Source organism: Octopus bimaculoides, chromosome 25, assembly GCF_046866305.1.
Source record: "Octopus bimaculoides isolate indiv1 chromosome 25, ASM4686630v1, whole genome shotgun sequence".
Taxonomy (NCBI): Eukaryota; Metazoa; Mollusca; class Cephalopoda; order Octopoda; family Octopodidae; genus Octopus; species Octopus bimaculoides.
The window spans coordinates 13,004,556-13,029,363 of record NC_142952.1 but is presented as its reverse complement, the minus strand read 5'-3'; the positions used below and the strand labels follow the sequence as shown (position 1 = coordinate 13,029,363).

Below are 24,808 nucleotides of genomic sequence, written 5' to 3'. Positions count from 1 at the left end.
ACAGGAAAGGGTCATTGAATAAAGATTAAATTGCCTGAAGATCAGAAACATGAAACCCTGTGCCGTGACCTACTCAGACTTAGCTTTGAATAAGAATTAGATCTCAATTTCCTTTTTGTAAAAACAAAAAAAAAAAAAGCATAATAATAGAAAATTGTCATATTAGAACTGTGCCATAAATAGCAGATTTTGCTGGTGGTAAATACTGGTGGTAAATGCTAGAGAAACTCAAAACCTTCTTCAAACATGCATTCACAAGGAAATTATCTTCTCTGCCTTTTTTTAAGGAATAATGGACATTTTTATTTGATACATTACATCCTGGTTAACTAGTCAGTAAAATTATTTAGAATGACTGTTTCCCTCTTCAAAATTACAATGATAAATGTCTCACTGTCATTTTGTTCATCATCATCATCATCCTCATTTAACGTCCGCTTTCCATGCTAGCATGGGTTGGACGATTTGACTGGGGACTGGTGAACCAGATGGCTACACCTGAATTTTAGGGCTTATAATTCTAATAAGCCCTAAAATTCACTCTCTAATTGCCCACGGGCATATGGCATAGTGGTTAAGAGCGCTGGCTAGTAACCCCAAGATTCCAAGTTCGATTCCAGGCAGTGACCTGAATAATAATAATAATAATAATAATAATAATAATAACAACAACAACATTGAAAAATACCTTAGGAATGAGAACCCAGGTTCGAAATTTCCCCCAAGACACCTGATGAAGGCTGGAGGGTATAATAGCCGAAACGTGTTAACAACAAACAAGATGAGGACAAATATCTGTCAATTGTAAATAATGTACATAATTCCTCATCTCTTAAATATAAAACTGTAGATATCATAAGGTTCTGGCTATTTTTGAAGAATCCAAAATCTTAAATTGCATGCATGCACATGTGTGCATGCATACACTATTTATCCTATTGCATACATGCACACTACTTAACCTATTGCTGCTAAAGATGTTAGAAGCTCCAGCTGTGCTAATGTACTTATGTATGAATGTTTGTGCATATATCCTAGTATGTCATCACCATCGTCGTCATCATCATATATCTGTTTTTCTATGCAAGCATGGGTTTGGTGCTATGTATAGTGTGCGTGTGTGTGTGTCTGGTGGGGTGTACCATCATTGTTTGTTATTCATAGTAGCAGTAGTAGCATTGTTATTGTGGAGGGTGAGGTTTAGCTCCAGGCAAGCCCTGATTGAATAAACATATGCGCAAAACCATTTCAGTTGTGGCTAAGTCAAATTTTGTTTTTTTACATCTTAAATGTATCCTTCTTTGTATAAAACAATAGGATGCAATTTGAGAAAAATTTGGCTATTGCATCAGCAGGTTAAGGGACCACATAGCAGATCCCTGTTTGGCTCACCTTGCTGTTCTAGGCCCTGAAAGAATAGATCTTCAATGCTGCATCTATTTGTGTGTCTTATTTTTATATTCTATTCTTCAAGATCCAATAATCACAGACACATAATCAAACCACACAGTCTTCTATGGTTAAATTTTACTGCAGGCACCATCCACCAAGTACATATGACACTGTCTTTTAACCAGAATGTGTAACGTTGGAATAACATAAGTGTTTAACATGAAAGGAGAATAGGAAGATTAGAAAGCGGGGCAGACATTGTTGTTTAACTCTTTAGCATTCATATTACTCTGTCAAATGCAATGCTTTGTGCAAGAGAGAAGACTGCACTGGTATTATCGTGTGATGTGTATGGATGAGGACTGCTGCGTAAAGAAGTGCCCATCTCTAACTGTGGAGGGAACCTGCGGAAGAGGTAGACCCAGGATGTCATGGGACAAAGTGGTGAAATGGATCTTCTGCTGTTGAGTCTCACAAAGGCAATGACAAGTGACCAAGACTTTTGGTGATTTGCTCCGCTTGAGAAGACATGTCAAGCTAAGTGAAATCATGGTCATGGCCACTTCTGGTGACATGTAAAAGGCACCTGTGCCAGTGACACATAAAAGACACCCATACCAGTGACATAAAATTCTGGGTTCAAATTCCATCCAGGTCAATTTGGCCTTTCATCCTTTCAGGGTCGATAAATTAAGTACCAGTCAAGTACTGGGGTCGATGTGATCAACTCACTCCCTCCCCCAAAATTTCAGGCCTTGTGCCTACTGTAGAAAGGATTATTATCATCATCGTCATCATCATCATCATCATCATCATCATTAAGGCAGTGAGCTGGCAGAATTGTTAGCACGACGGGCAAAATGCTTAGTATTTTGTCTGCCGCTATGTTCTGAGTTCAAATTCCACGAAGGTCAACTTTGCCTTTCATCCTTTCAGGGTCAATAAAATAAGTACCTGTTGAATACTGGGGTCAATGTAAACAACTTATCTCCTTCCCCTAAAATTTCAGGCCTTGTGCCTATAGTAGGAAGGATTATTATTATTACTATTCCTTCTTTAAACTGTAAGCTAGAAGAACCGTTAGTACACTGGCCAAAATGCTTAGTAGCATTTCATGTCTTTAACAGATTAGTATCACTAAAAAAACATACTTCAGTGGATGTGGTTAGGTTTGAACCCTCGATCTATCGTTTCAATAGTCCAGCAACTTAATCACTGCCTCTATATCAGCAGTGAGGTGGGGGCAGTAATCTTTTCTGCTCCATTTCCTTTCTGGCGACAATCTGCATTCCACACATGATTATGGTGTTGGAGGGGACACTGGTGGGTTTGATGGTGAATTTGGTGTTGATGGTGGTGGTGGTGGTGGTGGTGCTGCTGCTGGCTATATTTAGCAATGTTTTCAAAACAAAAAAAAAAAGAAACTACAAGCATTCTAGAAATAAAATAAAATAAAACTAAAATATATAAGAACATACAAAAGCAAACCAACAACAACAACAAAATAAAACAAAATAACAAAATAAAAGCTGAAATTCCTTCTGTCAAGAATATATTTCCTTTAAAAACACCAAACACTGGCTGTTTTGTCTGGAGAAGACTCTGAGATACTGCTGCTGGTACTGTCACACAACATCACCACCAAGACAACAGTTACTACTACTACAACTATTACTACAATGCCATAACCATTACTATCCTTTGTTTTTTGCTCACACACACACACACATGCATATGTATATCTGTGTGTGTGTGTGTGAGGGGGTGCTGAAAAGTTCCTGGCTTTAAGGATATCACAAAAGGCCTGGTTGGAGGCCCAACCTTCCAAGTTCTTTTACGGGGCTTAGAAAAACTAAAGGACCACTGCAATAAGTGTGTATAAATCTGAAAGGGGAATATGTTCATTAAAATCATAATTAACTGGTCCTCTTGTATTTTCTTTTACCCAAAGGCAGGAACTTTTCAGCATCCCTCATATAAAGGGAGACAGCCCTATCTTTGTTTTAAAACAATCTGTGGATTATAATTATTTCAAGAGAGAAAACAAGGGTCTAATGACCTGGAACCCCTATTCCCCATATGTTTCTTCACCTCTCACTACCATTGTTCCATTCATCACCCCTACAAAATATTTTAGAAGGTGCACTTGCATCTCCTGTACCCCCTATTCCTGAGCCCATGTGTGTATGAGCTTGTGAGTGCATAGGCATCTAAAACAACTAATGAAAATATGGAACATGCCATCTGTGATCTTCCCATGTAATTAACATCCATTGTTATTTATACAAATCAAACAGGCTCCAAAGAGACTGGTGTAGGCCAGCATTTGCAGACTAATATTATTTAGTAAAACTAATAAAAAGAATACAATGAACTTGTTGTGAGGACTGGAAAATCCAACATTTCATACAGTCCGTATTCAAGAAGTTGACAGGAGGAAATTTATGAGACAGCAGAGTTTTACATCCTCTGCACCAGCTTTCCCTGATGAAGGACTCTGTCTGAAACACTGGATTTTCCACTCCCCAGAGCAAGTTTGCTGTACTCTTTTTGTCAATTTTACTAAATAGTTTTATATAAGGGTGAAGGGGTAAAGACCTCCTTCGGTCACAAATCACCATGGGATTGCACCTAAAAAGTTCCCCTCTGAGGCACAAGTCTGAGCAAGGTTGTTTGTGGAAAACCAGCAGTTGCCCTTGCATACCAGTCTCCTCTCTCCATGCCACCAATATTTTCCAAGGGAAAGACAAAGACTGATACAGCTTGGCACCAATAATGGTCACAACTCCTTCTACAGCTGAGAGAACTGGAGCAACATGAAATAAAGTGTCTTGCTCAAGAACAAAAGACAGGGCCCAGTCTGGCAATCAAACTTACAACCTCATGATTCCAATCCCAACACTCTAACCACTAGGCCATGCACCCTCCCACTTAATTAAATACACACACATGTAGTTATAGGTGCAGACATGGTTGTATGGTTAAGAAATTCACTTGACAATCATGTAGTTTTGGGTTCTACTCTAGCCTCAGCTTGTCCAGTACCTTGTGTGTGAAATTTTTTGAGGTAGAAACTATATGGAAGTCCATCATCTATATAATTATATGCACATACATGTATACGTGTGAGTAGGCTTGCTTGTTTGTCTCCGCATGTGTTTGTATTAACTCAGCTTTGACAGCAATGACATGTGTTTATGTCCCACTGCCTGGTAGTTTGATATGTGAAGTTCAGTTGAGTAAAATAACTTTACTTGTAATCATGTAAAAGTTGGTGTCAGGAAAAGCACCCAGCTGCAGAATACTGTCTCGAGAAATTTCATCCAGCTTGTAACTGTATGAAAAAAAGTGGCTGTAGAAACGATGATAATGAAAAAGACTCTCCTAGTAAATGTACAGAATGTGAACTCCAGTAGAGTGAAATAACTTTTAACCAAGTAAAGGTTGATGTCATTGAAAGCATCCAGCCGTAGAGTATCACTTCCAGAAATGTTATCCAGCCTGTAACAGTATGGAAAAAGTGGCTGTGTAAATGACGGTGATGGAAAAGACTCTACCAGGAAATGTACTGATTGACAAATGATTAAATTTGGCGCCTGTTAACTCATTGCACTTGATTGCTCTCTCTCGCTGTTGGATGAACTTAAGTAGATACTCTTAATGAGATACAATAGCCATTCAGTATTCTCAGGTTCAACCTGCAGAGACTGCCCTCTGATTTAACAATGGGTCTATTTACACAGTGTGGTTGACTGTAGGTTTATTAAGTGTATATATATTCACAATTTATTAATTCTTTCCTCTGCAGGCATGCCTCAATTTACATCAGTAATGGTTTCCAAGACATGTGACTTAACACTGAAAATAACATGACTCAAAAGATGTCATATATTAGCTTATATCATCATCATCATCATCATCATTATTAAAATCCATTTTCCATGCTGGCATGGGTAAGATCAGAGGTTCTCAATTAGGGTCCAAATGGCCCTTAGGGATCCATGTAAGATTTCGTTGTTAAAATTTATCTGCAATAAATTGGTTATACTTTTACAATACTCAAAATATTTTAACAGTTTTTTTCATACAATTTCTTATAATATTTAATTATAAAAATATTTAAGGATTTTCTTAAACATCAGATGGTTACGACAGTCCATCAGAGCAAAGTAGGAATCAAAGGGTACACAGACAAAAAATGGTTGAGAACCACTAGGTTAGATGGTGGTAAGTGACAGAGCTGCACCAGGCTCCAGTCGTCTGCCTTGGTTTGGTTTCTACAGCTGAATGCCCTTCCAAGTGCCAACTACCATTTTACAGAGTTTGCTGGGTGTCTGTTTTAGTAAATGTTTTCTACATATTTTCATAGGTATTTTAATTGATTTTCCGCTTCAATATTGGTTTTTAGGCGTGTGGGGGTGTTCTTTTAAAATTTCATCTGATTTTATGTTTGAAATTGAGGTTTATTTTTTCTATTGATTTCTTGAAGGTATGTAAAGTCAAAAAAGACATAACTTGAAACAATGTAAGCTGAAGTCTGCCTATATTCTATGATGAATTATTTAATACAAAATGGTAAACTAGACATTAATTCCTATGCAATGCAACATAGTATGATATTTATCTTTTATTTTTTATCTTTTTACTTGTTTCAGTCATTAGACCACGTCCATGCTGGGGCACCACTTTGAAGAAATTTTAGTCAAATTAATCAACCCCAGTACTTATTTGTTTTTTAAAGCCTGGTACTTATTCTATCAGTCTCTTTTCCAAACTGCTAAATTACAGGGATGTAAACACACTAGCAACCAGTTGGTGTCAAGCAGTGATGTGGGGGACAAATACAGACACAAAGACACACACACACACACACATATATATATGTGTATATATATATATATATATATATATATATATATATATACTAGCAGAGATACCCGGCCTTGCTCGGGATTAAAATGGCATAGATTTTTATTGCTTTACTTGTTTCAGTCATGTGACAGCGACCATGGTGGAGCACCACCGTTGGTCGAAGAAATCAACCACAGGATTTATTCTTTGTAAGCCTAGTACTTATTCTGTCAGTGGCTTTTACCAAACTGCTAAGTTACAGGAATGTAAACACAGCAACATCAGTTGTCAAGCAATGGTAGGGGTATAAACACAAGACACAGGCACACACATACACAAATATACACATATATACAACAGTCTTCTTTCAATTTCCGAGTACGAAATCCACTCACAAGATTTTGGTCAGCCTGAGGCTATAGTAAGCATGTATATATATATATATATATATGTATATATATATATATATATATATATATATATATATATATATATATATATATATATGCTTTCGGTGTGAATGGCTTTATTATACAGTGCCGTATTTTACAATCTTGTAAATAATAATAATAATGGTATTTTTATATAAGCTTAAAGCTTATGCCGTTTACCGTGCAATGACTAACGAAAGTAGTCTAATAACAGAGCATATAAGCCCTCGACAGAAAAAAGAAGGCTTTCCCATCCACGTGGGACGCGAACTCACATCCCTTTGTTAACATGACTAAGTGTGTTACGTTCACACACGGATAGGAAAGCCTTCTTTTTTCTGCCGAGTGCTTATATGCCTCGTTATTAGACTATTTTCGTTAGTCATTGCACGGTGAATGCCATAAACTTTAAGCTCATATAAAAATACCATTATTATTATTATTTACATGATTGTAAAATACGGCGTCGTATAACAAAACCATTTGCACCGGAAGCATATATATATATATATATATATATATATATATAATTGGAAAACATGAACAATTTCGTAACATTGTTTCCCATTTTCTTGGTTTGGGGCTTTCTTCAGGTAAACACAGATCCTTACTAGTCCAAGTGTTTCATTGGATTTGGTAATCCTGAAGATGCCCATCTCCTCCCCGGTGAAGGTGCATGGCTTAGTGGTTAGGAAATTATTCTTACTGTTGTGGGTTCAATTCCTGGTGGCAAGTTGTGTCCTTGAGCAAGACATTTATTTCATGTTGCTCTAGCTGGCAAAATTGTGTCTGTAATTCAAAGGTCAGCTTTATGACATTCTGTGTCACGCTGTATCTCCTTGAGAACTATATTAAAGGTATGATTGTCTGTAGAGTGCTCAGTCACTTGCATGTTAATTTCACAAGCAAGCTGTTCCATTGATTAGATCAAGTGGAACCCTCATCATTATAAATGACAGAGTGCCAGTAAAAATAGTAAAATCTCTTCCCCAAGATATATGGATGTTGTTGGCTCTCAAGGAACCCCCTCCACCATTGACAAGTTTTGCTTTTTTAACTTTCTGGTTACTGACACACCCTCCTCACTGGATAGGTCCAGTAGGGAACCAGTTTAGATGCTAACCCCTCAACCATGAACTAGTAGGACTGGATTGCATGGTTTTCAGTTGCAGGTTTCCATCAGCCTGTGTTAGAATTCATAATTAGCTCCTTTTCTTTTTAATATTTTCCCTGTGTTGTGTTATACAAAATTATTTACACTATATGATTATGTGTTAATGATTAATTCATTTGTAACATAAAAGGCTATGCAGAATGTATAGAACAACTCAATTGTAGAGATGATTTTTATATTAGTACAAGGACACTAATTTGGAGGTGGGACAGGGGGAGAGAGTGTAGTCAATTTATTGTCACCTACCCCCTTATCCTTTCCATTCTCAGTATTTGATTGATACTTTATCTTATCAACATGAAGACACGTGGCTTAGTGCTTAGGGTACTCAGCTCATATTCATACAGTCATGAGTTCAATTCCCAGCGACGCATTGTGTACTTCGGCAAGACACTTTATATCACATTGCTTGACTTCAATCAATTGGCTAAAAATGAGTTGTACCTGTATTTCAAAGGGCCAGCCTTGTCACATTCTGTGTCATACTGCATCTCCCTGAGACCTACGTTAAGGGTACACATGTCTGTGGAGTGCTCATCCCCTTGCATGTTAATATCACAAGTAGGTTGTTCCATTGATCAGATCAACTGGAACCCTTGTCGTTGTAACTGACAAAGAGACAGTATCTTATTAACACTCAGAGGATTCAAATGTAAAATTAATAATTTCTGTGAGATTTGAATACAGAATGAAAATAGGACATAAACATTGCCAGGACCTTTATTCTTCTAGTGCTGCACCAATTGTACCATTACCATCTGTTGCCTATCATAAGAGTGCAAATAATGACATTTGCCTTCTCTTGCTGGAAATTAAGCCATCATACTGATTTGAGCAATTATTTTCAATATATTGCTATTATTTTCACTCAATAATTCTTACTTACAAAACATATACACCCTTGAAGACAGACTGGCGAGCTGCTACTTAAGTGTAATTGTTAACACATCTGTCTGGGTTATAGAAGATGCTTTGTTCAAGTCCTATGAGCAGTCCTTTAACATATTTTTCCCCCTCTCAGGAGATTTTAACCCTACTTATAGCTGAATATCACTTCAAGATACTTCATTAGATACCACACTATTAGTTTGGTATCATTTCTGCTTCTCAGACAGCATAATAATAATAATAATAATGGTTTCAGATTTCGACACAAGGCCGTCAATCTTAGATGGAGGGATTACGTCGATTGACATGGACCCCAGTGCTCTACTGGTACTTATTTTATTGACCCCCAAAAGGATGAAAAGTAAAGCTGACCTCAGCAGGACTTGAACATGGAACATAAAGGTAGAGATAGAAACGCTTTCTACAATTGGCACAAGGCCTGAAATTTGGGGGAAGGGGGCTAGTTGATTACTTGGACCCAGTACTCAACTGGTACTTGCTTTATCAACTCTGAGTCATCATCATCATTATTGTTTAACATCCATTGCCCATGCTGACATGGGTAAGATAGTTTGACAGCTACTAGCATGTCAGAAGACTGCACCAACCCCTACTGTCTGTTTTGGCATGGTTTCTATGACTGGATGTCCTTCCTAATACTGCCAACCACTTTACAGAGTGTATTGGGTGATTTTTACATGGCACCAGCAGTGGTGGAGTCACCAAGTAACTTGCAAGACAAACCCCGCAACTGGTGGGGGGAGTAGTATTGAGGGACGGAGAAGGTGTTTTGCATTAAAAGAAACATGGCTACTTCAGGGTGGTGAGCTGACAGAAACGTTAGCACGCCGGGCGAAATGCTTAGTGGTATTTCGTCTGCCGCTACGTTCTGAGTTCAAATTCCGCCGAGGTCGACTTTGCCTTTCATCCTTTTGAAATCAATAAAATAAGTACCAGTTGCGCACTGGGGTTGATATAATCGACTTAATCCGTTTGTCTGTCCTTGTTTGTCCCCTCTGTGTGTAGCCCCTTGTGGGTAGAAAAAAATAAGAAACATGGCTACCTCAAATGGAGAGATAGAGAAAGAATTTGAAGGCACGTGGCTTAGTGGTTAGGGTATTCAGCTCATAAATATATGGTCATGAGTTCAATTCCCAGCAGCACATTATATCCTTGAGCAAGACACTTTTATTTTCACATTGCTCCAGTCCACTCAGCTGACAAAAATGTGAAGTAGTACCTGCCTTTCAATGGGCCAGCCTTGTCATTCTGTATTACACTGAATCTCTCGCAGAACTATTTTAAGGGTACACATGTCTGGGGATGCCCAGCCACTTGCACGTTAATTTCACGAGCAAGCTGTTCCATTGATCAGATCAACTGGAACCTTTGTCATCATAACTGACAGAGTATCATTGCCAGAGAAAGAATAATAATAGGAGAGTATTGTAGTTCTCTTGAAGCATTGTGTATTGTTTGTTAAGAATGAAAAGTTTTGAATGGTACAACAATGCACTATAATACAAAAATGGACTATATACCTGTTGTAATTTGGTTATCTATAGTCCGATGATATTTCGGAATACAATTCCTTCAGAAGATCTGAAGAAGGAATTGTATTCCGAAATATCATTGGACTATGGATAACTAAATTACAACAGGTATATAGTCCATTTTTGTATTATAGTGCATTGTTGTACCATTCAAAACTTTTCATTCTTTGGAATAATAATAATTGCTTCTGGCATAGACACAAAGTCTGAAAATTGGGGAAGCAGGGTTAGTCAGTTTAATCAACTTCAATAAAAGCACTTGACTGGCACTTTTATTGACACTGGGTAGATAAAATGCAAACATGACCTCAGTAGAACTTGAACTCAGAACGTAAGGGGAACAAGAGGATGATGATACAAACATTGGGTTGATGTAATCAACTTGCACCCTCCCCTAAAACTTCAGGCCTTGTACCTATTATAGAAAAGATAATAAATTGTAATAACACATAAAATTATATTGACATCATAAAGAATCTGTTATCATATAAAGGGCAGCAGTCATTTAGCTAAAATATGAGCAGAACATGTCATAACCATGTGTTTTCAATCATGTTTAATCTGGGCGGAGGCGGGGCTGTTGTTTAAGCTGGAGGCTAAATACATATGTTTATGACTCTGTATATTTATTTAGTCATGATCCATGCTGTATTGGTGGTACTCTTGTAATTATGTAATCACGTTCCTGTTACGGTTCCATCATCTGGGTTACTTAACTTCAACTGTTCTGATAGGCCTTTTACATGTTTATGTACTAATACAGAACCTAGTTAGGGTTCAAAAGGACTTGGTGGTTATGTAACACGTTCACAGTGAGGGTGTGTAGTTGTTGACAAAAGTCTTTTTTCTTTTATCTTTTACTTATTTCAGTCATTTAACTGTGGCCATGTTGGGGTACCACCCTGAAGGGTATTTTAGTCAAACAAATTGATCTCAGGACTTATTTTTTTTAAAGCCCACCCAGTAGTTATTCTGTTGGTCTCTTTTGCTGAACTGCTAGGTTACAGGGATATGAACACAATAACACCAGTTGTCAAGTGGTAGCGGGGGATAAACAGACACAAAGACACACACACACATAAATATATGCATATATATATATATATATATGATGTGCTTCTTTCAGTTTCCATCTGCCAAATCCATTCACAGACTTTGGTTAGCCTGAGGCTATAGTAGAAGACTCTTACTCAAAGTGTCATGCAGTGGGACTGAACCTGGAACCATGTGGTTGTGAAGCAAGCTCCTTACCACACAGTCACAATTTATAATTTTAATTTGTTATTTATTTTTTATGTCATAAATCATAGGTGAATGCATGACTGTGGTTTTAAAAAGCTGGTTTCCCAACCATGTGGTCTTGGGTTCAGCCCAACTGCAACTCATCTTGGGCAAGTGTCTTCTTCTATAGCCTACATCATCCAAATCCATGAAATCAGCCTACCATCTCAGAAGAGGGAAGAACTCATTGTATGATGTAGTTTGAGATATACTTATCCTTTAAAGAAAGGCGACTTAGGCACTCAATCTGTTTAGATAAAGAATTCAAATAAAACACAGCCAAAATCTCTCAAATCACATTCTGATCATCTTCAAAAATGGTCACATTAGAAAGTACCCATTTTCTCCACCCAGTATTTCTGGGAGGACCAGGGAGATTGAGTCCTCAAGTACCACCTCTATAGAGTCCTATCAGAAGCAACCATTATTGGACACTTTTCTGCTGGATCCCTAGGCATGACCAACCACGACTATGGATATTATTCTTGGTCAACCCTTTGGTCTCCTGCCAGCTGGTTTGGCTTGAAAAATGATAGGACTATTGTGGATAGTACGCCTTTGATCATAAGTCTGTTTGGTCATGTCCTGGGGTTAAACAAAGATGACAACTAACACAACTGTTGCAAATTTTCAACTCAGACATGTAGCAATCCTCCCTCTCTTTCCCACCTCCCAAGGATATTAACCTTGTCCCTATTTAAAAGAAACCATAGCAGTTAGGTTATTTATATGACTATAATGACTACGGATTAATATATCCTAAAAATATTAGCAGTGACATTAATTAATTGGAATTCAGTTACATTCTAAGATGCACTTTCTTGTGAGTCTGGTGGCATAATTTCTTATATGATTTATTACATCCTGTAATATGTTTACTCTCTCTCTCACACACACACATATATTGCACTCACATGTATGTGTCATATATATATATATATATATATATATATATATAATGTATGTATGTATGTATGTATGTATGTATGTATATTCTTATCAGTTCTTAAAAATAAATATTTTCATTGCTAAACTTATCTAATCTAACCTTATCTTCTTAGTTTAATAGAGGACTAGGCATATGGACAAATAGTTTGGTGCAACTGGAAATAAAATTTATTGACATGATGTGTATAAATATGTAGATATAAATAGGTACACAGATGGATGAATTCAAGAATTTTTTTTCTCTTTTTTTCTATTAAACTTTATTAAAATTCCAGCTGACCAAGTTTTAGGAATGTCAACATGCTGGTGAAATTCTACTTTGACCAATAAGAGAGCAGGAAGGAAGTTGGCTGCAACTTGCTGGGTACCTTCTGCAACAGCCAGAGATTTCTACTAAGCAAATAACACTGTGTAACAAAACTTTCTTTTTTTTTTTTTAAACTTTGGTCAATGCTATTTTCTATTTACTTCTATCTAGAAATCAAAAGAAATCACTACTATTCCCTTCAAACTTTGCTTTTGTGACCTGGGCATCAGTGTTTTGAAACTGACATATTTTCCATTACATTTCAAACAGATTCAGCTCTGAGTTGCTGAAGCAGAAATATCATTATGGCAAATATTCTGTTCAATACCACAGATTTGCTTGTCACTTAGTTGACCCTTAACCACTTGAGCATGTTCATTAGTGACTGGCAATATGTGATTCTCTGATCATAAGCAGGAGTAATAGGGGAGCATCATAACCATGTGTTGAGAAAGATTCTTTGGGATTTGAATAAATGTAAGAAAAGCAAAGTTTGAAGGAAATATTAGCCATTTTTAATACTTTCTAGAGGTAAGCAAATAGGAAATAACAGTTGCTATCCAAGGGCAAAAATCGTGTTACACTGTGTAATCATCTGGGTATTTATCCATGGGAGACTGAACTGTGGGTAATTTTTTTAAAATCATGGTCAAGAACTCTGATGATGTACAATGGGGCCACAATTATGGATAAACGTAAATCACCAATGATTGAACAAGTAATGGTCATGTAGTGTATCTGTTGTCACACCTGACACAATTGCAAATTGTAATCATTAGATGTTGATGATGGAGTTGGTTTGCATTAATTAACCCTTTAGCATTCAGATTCCTCTGTCAAATATAATGCTTATCTATTTTGTAATTAATATGTTATCTTGTAGCTTCAAGATTTCGATGATGTGATTTCATTGTTTATTTTTAGAATGACATTGTAGGGTAGGTGTGAGAGGCTGGATCTGGCCAGTTTGATAATAAAAATGGGAAGATATTTGGGCCTGATATGGCCGGTTTAAATGCTAAAGGTTTGAGGTGGAAGAGTGGCAGAAATTGTAGTGTTAGATGAAATGTCTTAATGTTCTTATACCCCCAGTCACTGTTTCTGCTGTCAGACTCTTGTTTCCTTCACTGAGCCATCCTGGATTTTCTTCTGTCATTGCTCTATCACTCTATCTGCAATTTCCACTTTTGGTTAGATTGCCTTGAGCAAGGGTGAAACGGATTGAGGAAGACCTGAAGTTGCAGCACCTTGAACTCAAGCATGCTAAAGCCAGCACCATGGATCAGAAACCATGGAACAACATCATCACCAGGGTCCATAACCCAGTGGCACTCACTGCAGCATATTGTTTGAGAAGGCAGCATCCCCTTATGGTCACCAACTAGGGAATAAAGAAGAAGCAGTTTTGAGTAAACACATAACATGGAGTTGTGAGGAATTTTTAGTTTTATATAATAGATGACAACCTTTACTAGTGCTAACTCCATGATAAATTCCTCCAGTACATGCAGTAAAAATGCTTACTGAATGAACAGAAGCAACGTAGAGCTGATAGGACATGTTGATCGCATCACAGAGGTGACAAACGGTTGACTGCTGACACCACGTGAAAATGCAGCCAGTGTGTTGGTTGCAATCTGTAAAGTGCTTGTGTAGTATTAATGATAAACCAGAATGTTTTGGCTATGTTGACAACTGTGAAGATGATGGTTATTGGTGGCAATGATGGCAATTATGATTAATGATCAGAATGGTGGAGCCCGGGGTGGGGGTGTTTATGTCTGTAGTGATCTAGATTATAACAAGGATAACAGGGATGATGATGAAAGTGTTTTTGATATCATACTTTATCTGGGTTATTTAAACTTACACACATGCACACACACACACACACCACACACACACAATGTGCACTCTCGCATAGACATGTTCACATATATATGAGAGAGAGAGAGAGAGAAAATAAGGAAAGTGACAAAGTGAACCTGTTGCTATTATTAGATTAATGTTTACTCGGTGCAAAAGCGAAATTCCTGAATATTGGACCACCACCACTTCCTCCTAACTGAAAGATCATAAGTTCAAACCTACTGCAAGCACTGTTGTATATTTGAGCAGTGACCTTAAATCCACACACTTCTAGATCACCTAGCTGCTAAGAATAGCTACTATTATGTCACCTGGGAATATTACCTGAGAGTGGCTTCATGGTTAGAATATTCAGCTCAGGCTTGCAAGGTCATGGGTTCGATTCCCAGCAGCACACTGTGTCCTTGGGCAAGACACTTTATTTCACATTGCTCCAGTCGACTCAGCTGGCAAAAATAAGTAGTACCTGTATTTCAAAGGGCCAGCACTGTCACATCCTGTGTCATGCTGAATCTCCCTGAGAACTACCTTAAGGTTACATGTGTCTGTGGAGTGCTCAGCCACTTGCTCATCAATTTTGCAAGCAGGCTGTTCCGTTGATTGGGTCAACTGAAATCTTTGCTGTTGTAACTGACAGTGCTAGTTTTTGTTTTTGTTTTTTGGTTTTTTTTATCTAAAGATAGGAATTACCCCCCCCCCCCACCTTAGTATTGGTTCCAGTTGTGGGAACAGGGATGGCAGTGGTGATAGTGATGAAGGTAGCAGCAGTGATAGTAGTGGTGGCAGTTGTGGTGGTGGCAGTGGAAATGTTAACATTGGCAGTAATAGTGGTGGTGGCGGCGGCGGCAGTGATGGGTCAGTGGGGAGGGGCATGGTAGACATGTATATCTTGACAAGAGTTGTAATGGCTTAGTTAAAGTAACAAGAATAGATAAGTTTAGTAAAACGAACATTCTGTATGAAAGTGGTTAGGAGCGATTCATGATGTTTGCATGGTAACTACTGAAGCATTGTTGAGTTGTAACACACAAGTCCTTATGTTGGAAGATAATGAGGTACGAAAACAAGAATTACTGGATCGGAATTAACCGAAATGAAAAAAGGAGAAAAAAAATAATAGCAGACCATTTATTATAGTTTGCGTTTTCTCTTGCGTTTTCTCTTGCGTTTTATGGCATTAATCATTTTCTGATTGTAAATTATCTCGTTGTGTATAACCAGCATCAATAACAGTGATAAATACTGCGCCTAGTTACTGATTAATAAGTTAATGTTTAATTAGCTTAATATTCCGACAATCAACTGATAATTTGTAACTTATATGTTGCTGTTGTTGGCTAGACCAATGTCTGTAAGTCTTCATTGAGTAGAACTATTTAAAGAAACAGGAGGAGCTAATCAAATACTTGGCTCTATGCCACATGCTCAATGCAGCCAGTTATAAATATATATATAGCTCGGTTTTGACCACTTATCTACATTATGATTCAGGTATTTATTTTATTGATCCAGCTGGGTTAGGCATCTAAATCACCGTCATTTTGGCAGATTGTTTAGCGCCAAAGAATATTCTAGACCAGCTATGCTAACACTCAGTCCACTATCTTTCTTCTGAATTAGATAGCAAGGAAAACCCCTTTAAGCAATGTGAAAGATAAAATATTTGCCACAGCGGGTTTTGCCAAAATAAAGCTATTGCAAAACTGAAAGAGCAATGTAAAGTTGTTAAAGCATTCACCTTTTTTTTTAATTAATAAAAAAAAAAAAATCCTCCAAATTCTTTGAAGTTCAGTATTTTTTAGTAAAAGAAAAATCTAGATTCTATTCATTGTTGTTTTTACCCTAAAGCCCTATGAACTTTTTAAATTGCAGACTTCACATTCATATAAATATCTCCAAATTCTCTGAATGGAAATCTTTATTCTAACAAAAAATGAAAGAAAGAAAGAAACAATTCTTTGAACTACAATCTTGACCTACAGACACCCCCACCAAATTCTCTGAAATACAGTCTTAACTCAATATAAAAATCTTCAATTTCCTTGAACTACAGTCTCTAAATAACTCAGGTTAGGTTTCAGTTTTATTAAACCTCTTCAGCAAAGCATAACAATTCCAGTTCTCTCAAAAGTAGTGGTGAGAGATTCACTAAATAGATGTACATAAGTAGTCGTGAAAAATTAGCATATAATATGAATTTATCCACAAAGTTAATTACTCAGAGATGCTGTCCACCTGAAAAATAATAGCTAAGTTGGTTTTAGCATATTTAATGCAATGAGCAGTAAAAAGTATCTCTAATTAACTTTTTAATATCCATGTATTAACTTTTTCATGAGCACATTTCTAATGAAATACATTGCCAATTTGTTTTGATTAATTTTTTTTAATAACGGAGATTTAATAAAATAACTAACTTGTTAATTATTAAAATAGTATTCATGATATAATTGAAGCTTTTTTCATTTTTTTAATGTCTATTTTGTTTCCAAGCTACAATGGGTTTGGATGGAGAATTATTTCAGGCAGGATTTTACAGCTGGATGCTCTTCATGTCAACAACCCTTACTTGCTTTTTTTCTAAGCAAGGGATTTCTTTATTAACACCATTTCACTTAAACTGGCACTCCATCGATTACAATGATAATTATATAATGCTAACTCCAAATAAGGCAACAAGCTGGTAGAATCATTAGCACAGCAGGCAAAATGCTTAGTGGCATTTGATCTGTCTTTATGTTCTGAGTTCAAATTCCACCAAGGTTGACTTTACCTTTCATCATTTTGGTGTCAATAAAATAAGTACCAGTTGAGTGCTGGGGGTCAATGTGAGACCATTATTGTTATTAATAAGGCAGCGAGCTGGCAGAATTGTTTACACACTGTACAGAATACTGAACAGCATTTCATCCATCTTCACATTCTGAATTCAAATTCCACCGAGGTTGGCTCTGCCTTTCACCCTTTCAATGTCAATAATGTCAAGTACCAGTTGATGACTGAGGTCAATGTAATCAACTTACCCGATCCCTTGAAATTACTGTCCAACCATGCCAGATGTGGAACCAGTATTAAAGGGGTTGTTCTATAATCCTAAGTCAACTCTGCTTCAACAGGCCTGTCACCCAAGTTTTTCAAATCGTAAGTTCTGGCCATAACCAGCCCATATTTTTCTCATTAGTCCAACCCATGCCAGCAAGGACATGGACTTTAAATGATGATGATGATGAATGTAAATAGGACTTCATTGTCCTATATGTTTTCCATTATTAATTTTTAAATGGTTGATTTAAAAGAAATTTTCATTGCTTATTCTGGCAGGTCAATGAGTGATATAGTGGATTGCTCATTGGTTATTAGCAAGGTTGAGGATGTCCGATGTAAAGGCCTCTTTACATAACAACATAAGATTATATATATCATAGGTACTGCGAATTGACAGAAACTCAATTTAAGTGTATAAGTATTTTATTAGCATCTAAATCTATTTGTTATCAGTTCTTACTAGAAAAAAATTCTTTTTGTGGCATTTATTGAAAAATAATGTTAAAATATTACAATGAAAAGGATGCAACAGCTCATGTTGCTTCCGTTGCACAGATTTTTTTTTTTGTATCATCTGCCACTGCTTGTCATCTCATGCTAATTCCGACAATAGAAGTCTGAAGCCTATGATGTCATGTAGTTTATATAAATTTTACAGAACATTAGAAGAACAATCTTATGAAAAATAGGTAATATAGTTTCGATTTTGTTTCTATAATTTTTAAGGGAAGCATTTCTTGCCTTGCTTCCATGGACTACACACCTATGATATATATATATATGTGTGTATATATATATATATATATATATATATATACATACAAATTTAATTTGTGGTCTGTGGGAAGAGGCCATTTTAATGATGCATCCTGTCCTAACTCTTCGAAATGCCAGTGTTAGAATGGTGGCAGCTGATGAAGGAAATGTTCTCTATGTGGCCTGTGTGTTTTCTGTACTCTGTTTATCATTTTGTCCACGTTTTCTTTGCAACGTCCTGTACCCAGATATGCATCTATATATACATGTAGATGTAGGTATGCACATACATGTATGTATATATGCATATACTCATTTATTATTTGTATTATATATATATAGTCGCCATGATTGACCTCTAACTTCAAAAGTTTTTTATTCTCTCTCTGTTTGTTTCCTTCTGCTCCTTTTTGTTGAAGAGCGTAGGTTCAAAATGTAAAAGATTTTCTCACCTTCCCAAGCGTCAAACTAATACACCTGCTTGTTGTTTATACACCTGCCTTCGTTTTTTGTTTTTCTGTAAATTTCAACTATATATATATGTGTGTGTGTGTGTGTATCTATATTGTTTAAAACAGTTTGATTCGATTCATTTTCTTTCATTTGTCCACTCACTTGTGTGTGTGTGTGTGTGTGTGTATATAGATAGATAGATACACACACACACACACACACACACACACACACACACACACACACACACACACACACACACACACACACACACGTAAGAAGTAAAAAGGTTTAATAAATCCAGGCAGATATTTATAAAGTAATCAGTGTTAAATGAATTTAGTTAACTATATCAAACAATTGGATACTAATAAATGGAAGTAGAATTAACATCCAAGGTAATTCTTCATGTCTATATGCCAAATAAATTCAAATATCATTTAGAACAATTTCAAGAAATTTGGAGTTGGTAATGTATGCGTGTATCCACCAATTAAAGATCTGATTTTCTCCATTCTTATTCTTGCTGCCATATACATGTGTGTGTGTGTGTGTGTGTGTGTGTGTGTGTGTGTGTGTGTGTGTGTGTGTGTGTGTGTGTGTGTGTGTGATAAGACTCTAAAGAGGCTGCTATTAATCTGCATTGGTAAGACTTTTATTATATAGTAAAGCTGATAGAGTACAGTGAATTTGCTGTGGGGAGCGGAAACTCTAACGTTTTGGACAGAGTTCTTCTGGGGAAAGTTGAAAGGAGAGAAATTAATGAGAGACCGCAGAACTTTACATCCTCTAAATTGCCATCAGTTTTTTTTTTGATTTTTTTTTGTCTTGGAGTTTGTTTTTTGTTTTTTTATCTTAGATGTAAAACTTTGCTGTTTTTCATTCATTTCTCACCAACTTTTTCATGAAGCAAGGTTCTGTCTGAAAAGTTGGATTTTTTCCACTCCTCATGGCAAGTTCACTGTACTTTATATATATATATATATATATATATACTTTATATATATATATATATATACTTTATATATATACTTTATATATATAGATATAGGGCAGGGAATCGTCAATTAGTAATAAAATTAATAATTAACAATTTTGCCAAGTAGTTCAGTATGAAAAAACCTTTATCCGTAAAACCATTTATAATCATAAATATACAGGGATGAGCATGAGTTGCTTCTCCAACATACTGAAAATTTAGAAATAGCAGTCAAAGAACTACTATTTGACTGCTATTTCTAAATTTTCAGTATGTTGGAGAAGCAACTCATGCTAATCCCTGTATATTTATGATTATATATATATATATATATATATATATATATATATATATGGAGTAGATAAAATCTAGGCTACATATGTTTCATAACTAGCAGAACCTCAGAAGAAATCCCTTGACGACAATCTAAGCTTCATTTAATTAAGGAATCTTTGGCCCGATGAGTAGCTAACAGATTACCCCTCGTTTTGGCACCGAAACATATGTATGTGTGTATATGTAAAATTTATATATAAAATATTTAAAAATATATATAAATAATATTCATAAAATACACAAAAATATATATAATATGTGTGTGTGTGTGTGAATAATATATATATAATGTATGTGCTTGCCAGACAGTTTTTTTGTTGGATTTTCCCACTCCTCATGGCAAATTCACTGTAATCTTTATGTGTGTGTGTGTGTTTGTGTATGTGCGCGCGTGTAAAATTTATATATAAAATATATATGTCTGTGTGTGTCTGTGTGTCAATAATTTATGTAATGTGTGCTAAGCAATTTTTTGTTGGGTTTTCCTCCCTTCTTGGCAAGTTTACTGTACTCTCTCTCTATGTATGTGTGTGCGTGTGTGTATGCAAAATTTATATACATATAAAATGCATAAAAATATATATAAATGACATATATATGTGTTCATAATATATATATAAATAATGAGTTATTTTGTTTGATTTTTACACTCATCATGGCAAGTCCATTGTATTCTATATGTGTGTGTGTGTGCATGAATATGTATATGCAAAATTATATACAAAATGCATAAAAATATATATGAATAATATATATTGTATTAATAATATATATGTGTGTGTTTGTGTGTGTACATGGTAGGTGGTGTTTTGTTTCTCCTATCAACAAATCGTCTAGGCAGTTCATGCCTTTGAAGCTATGTGGAATAAGTCATCTTTCACTTGAAAATCAAGTAAGTGTTAGCTTCAGAAAGAGCACACAGCTGTGAAAAAATACCTCACATAATATATTCATTCAACCGATGCCAGCATGGGGAAAAAAATGAGTGTAAAACGAATGAATGAATAAATATTTAACTGATTAAACAGAACTATAATCAAAGTTGTTCCAGCTAGTACCTGTCTTGTCTTTTCCTTTTCTGAATTTTTTTCAAGCATCATCCATCTAGGACAGGGATTCTCAACCAGTTTTTACCTAAGGTTCCCCTTGATTCTTGGTTCACTTGGATGGACCTTTGCAGCCATTTGATATTTCAAAGATTATGTTTTTATAATTAAATATTAGGAATTGTATAAAAAAATTAAAATATTTTGTGTATTGTAGTATAAGCAATTTATTGATCATAAATTTTAACAACAAAATCTTACACGAACTGCCAAGGACCACATGGATCCTTGTTGAGAACCACTGATCTAGCACTACATCATAATGTGACTCCTACATTTTATTGTTGCTGTTTGACTCCCCAAGCCAATTCTGGTTAACTAGGCCTTTGAACAAAGTCATTCTAGCCATAACAATCCCGTCTTTTTCTTTAGACCCGGTGTATCTAGGGGGCTACATTATCCTAATGTTTCCTGTGTTTTTTAAACAATCTCTTAGGATTTATTAATACATAGAGCTTTGGCTGTTATTTCCAGCAGCTTGGGCTATCTCATTGGTTCAGTAGATCCTAATTTTAAGTAAGTGTTAGCATCAGAAAAAGCATCCAGCTGTGAATCAATACCTCAAATAACATATTTGTTCAACCCCAGCATGTAAAAAAAACTGGGTGTAAAATGAATGATTGAATAAATACCTTAGACATGGTGTATCTAGGCAGTCACATTACCCAATGTCCTACTGTGTTTTTCTAAACAATCTATTAGGGTTTATTAATGCATAGAGATTTGGCTGTTATTTCTAGCAGGTTGGGCTATCTCATTTGTTCAGTAGATCCTAATTTTAAGTAAATCCTGTTGATGATGCATGTGATTTTATAATGAATAAATACATAATTTGATGTGATGTTTAACAAAATGGGATTTTTTTTTGTTTGCTTTTTTCTAGGAAATGTGTACCAAAATAAACCGGAAAACAGCCAAATATTCAGCAGTTTCACTCTGATGATGCAGAAATAACTTATATTGTGAGAAATATGGTAAGTACATATGTTTCATGTTTGTTTTTGTTTTAAATATTCACATGCTACATTTAAAATACATCCCTTCACAAACACCATCATCATTGATTTAATGTTGACTTTTCCATACTCGCCTGGCCTGGACAGAATTTCTTGAGACAGATTTTTCTATGGTAGGATGCCCTTCCTGTTGCTAGCCCTTCCTGTTGCTAGCCTTTCCTGTTGCTAGCCCTTCTTTTGATCGTTAGTAGGTCTGCGTGATCAAAGATAACCTCAGCTCAACAACCACACAATTGTCATTGCCATGACCTACCCACTTATTACTCATTTTCTTTTTTTGTTTTGTTTTTATTTCATTAATCATTTTGATTATCTTTGTTATACATACGTGTTCAGTGTGTGTGTCTGTGTCAGTCAACACAGGGTGTATGTGCAAAAGTAATATTTCCCCATGACCAGACCATGGTTTCACAGAAGCTTGGAAACAAAGGACACTGCTTGTATGACAGTGACACTTAATTACGACTATCACGCAATACCAAAGCAAGGAGACAGCAACACACACACACACACACACACACACACACACACACACACACACACACACACACATGACATGTTTCTTTCATTTTCCATTTAACAAATCCACTTACAAGGTTTTGATTGGTCTGGGGCTACAGTAGATGTCACTTGTCCAAGGTGCCACACAGTGAGACTGACCCCAAAAGCAATGTGGCTGGAAAGTGAATTTCTTAACCATTTATGATAATGATAAATCTAGTAATAATAATGATGACAATAATAATCCTTTCTATTGTAAACAGAAGGCCTGAAATTTGTTAGGGGATGGATCAAGTCAATCACATTGACCCCCAATGCTCAACTGGTACTTATTTCATGATCCTCAAAAAAATGAAAGGCGAAGTCGACCTTGGTGGAATTTGAACTCAGAATATAAAGAAGGAAGACAGTTTACTAAGTATTTTGTGAGATGCAGTAACGATTCTGCCAGCTCCTTGCCTTAATAATAATAATAATCCTTTCTATGAAAGGCACAAGGCCAGAAATTTTGTGGGAAGGAGATAGTCAATTACATCGACCCTAGTGCTCAACTGGTACTTATTTCATCGACCCTGAAAGGATGAAAGGTAGAGTTGACCTCAATGAAATTTGAACTCAGGACATAAAGACAGACAAAATTCTGCCAGCTCACTGCCATGATGATGATGATGATGACGATGATCCTTTCTACTATAGGCAAAAATTTTTGTGGGGAGGGTGCCAGTTGATTAGATTGACCCCAGTACACAACTGGTACTTAATTTATCGACCCCCCTGAAAGGATGAAAGGCAAAGTCAACAATGGTGGAATTTGAACTCTGAATGTAGCGGCAGATGAAATACAACTAAGCATTTCACCCAACATGCCACCGACATGAGGGCCACTCAGGCAGTACTGGCAACAGCCATGCTCAAAAGGTGTTTTTTACGTGCCACCCGCACAGGAGCCAGTCCAGCGGCGCTGGCAACGACCTCGCTCGAATGTTTTTTCATGTGCCACCGGCGCAAGTGCCAGTAAGGTGACGCTGGTAACGAACACGTTCGAATGGTGCTTTTTACGTGCCATCGGCATGGAAGCCAGTCAGCTGCTCTGGCAGCAATCATGCTCGGATGGTGCTCTTAGTGCTCCACTGGCACGGGTGCCAGTCATTGAATTTGCGAATTTGATGCCAGAAATGTGAGGAGAGGGACCAATTGATTTTGTCAACCCCAGTACTTCTCTTGTATCAACCTTTGTTGGAGGCACAGTGTTCAGCTGGTACTTATTTTATCGCCCCTGAAAGAATGAAAGACAAAGTCGACCTCAGCAGAATTTGAACTCAGATTGGAGCGACAAGTGAAACACCGCTAAGCATTTCATCCAGTGTGCTAATGATTCTGCCAGCTTGCTGCCTTACTAATGATATGCTAATGATATGCTAATGATATTACTAATGATATATAGGCCAGTTTGGAAAAAATTTCTTCAAAAATAATTTTTGGTTTATGGGGATATGTTTTCCAAGCAGCCACCAGTTGTGCATTTATATCGATTGATCATTCTGGTTATCATTTGTGTGCTTATGTCCTAATATTTATGGTCAGTTAGTTTAACCATTTCTTAGCACTTTCCATTCCTGAAAACCCAGTTGTCCCTATAGAGACTTTATTCTTGTCAATATAGGAGAAATAATTAATAGTTTAAAGAAAAAACAGAATACATATAGAATATTCATATGACTGCACAATGATTTTAAAAAATGATTATTCTATGTATATTCTCTGTTTTCTTTAAACTATTAATTATATATACAATGGGCTTCTTTCAGTTTCAGCGTACCAAATCCACTTACAAGGCTTTGGTCAACCCAAGGCTATAGTAGAAGACACTTGCCCAAGGTGCCACACAGCAGGACTGAACCTGGAATCATGTGATTGGGAAG

General features: G+C 36.4%; 1 protein-coding gene across 2 annotated transcripts in view; it reads left to right on the top strand.

The window, feature by feature from the left end:
- LOC106871669 (uncharacterized) overlaps positions 1 to 24,808 on the top strand; it is a 218,510-nt gene that overhangs the window by 155,687 nt on the left and 38,015 nt on the right. For both annotated transcript variants that reach the window (XM_089342265.1, XM_089342264.1), the window contains exon 3: positions 22,253 to 22,343. The gene's annotated coding sequence lies outside the window, so the exon portion shown is untranslated. The remainder of the gene's footprint in view (positions 1 to 22,252; positions 22,344 to 24,808) is intronic.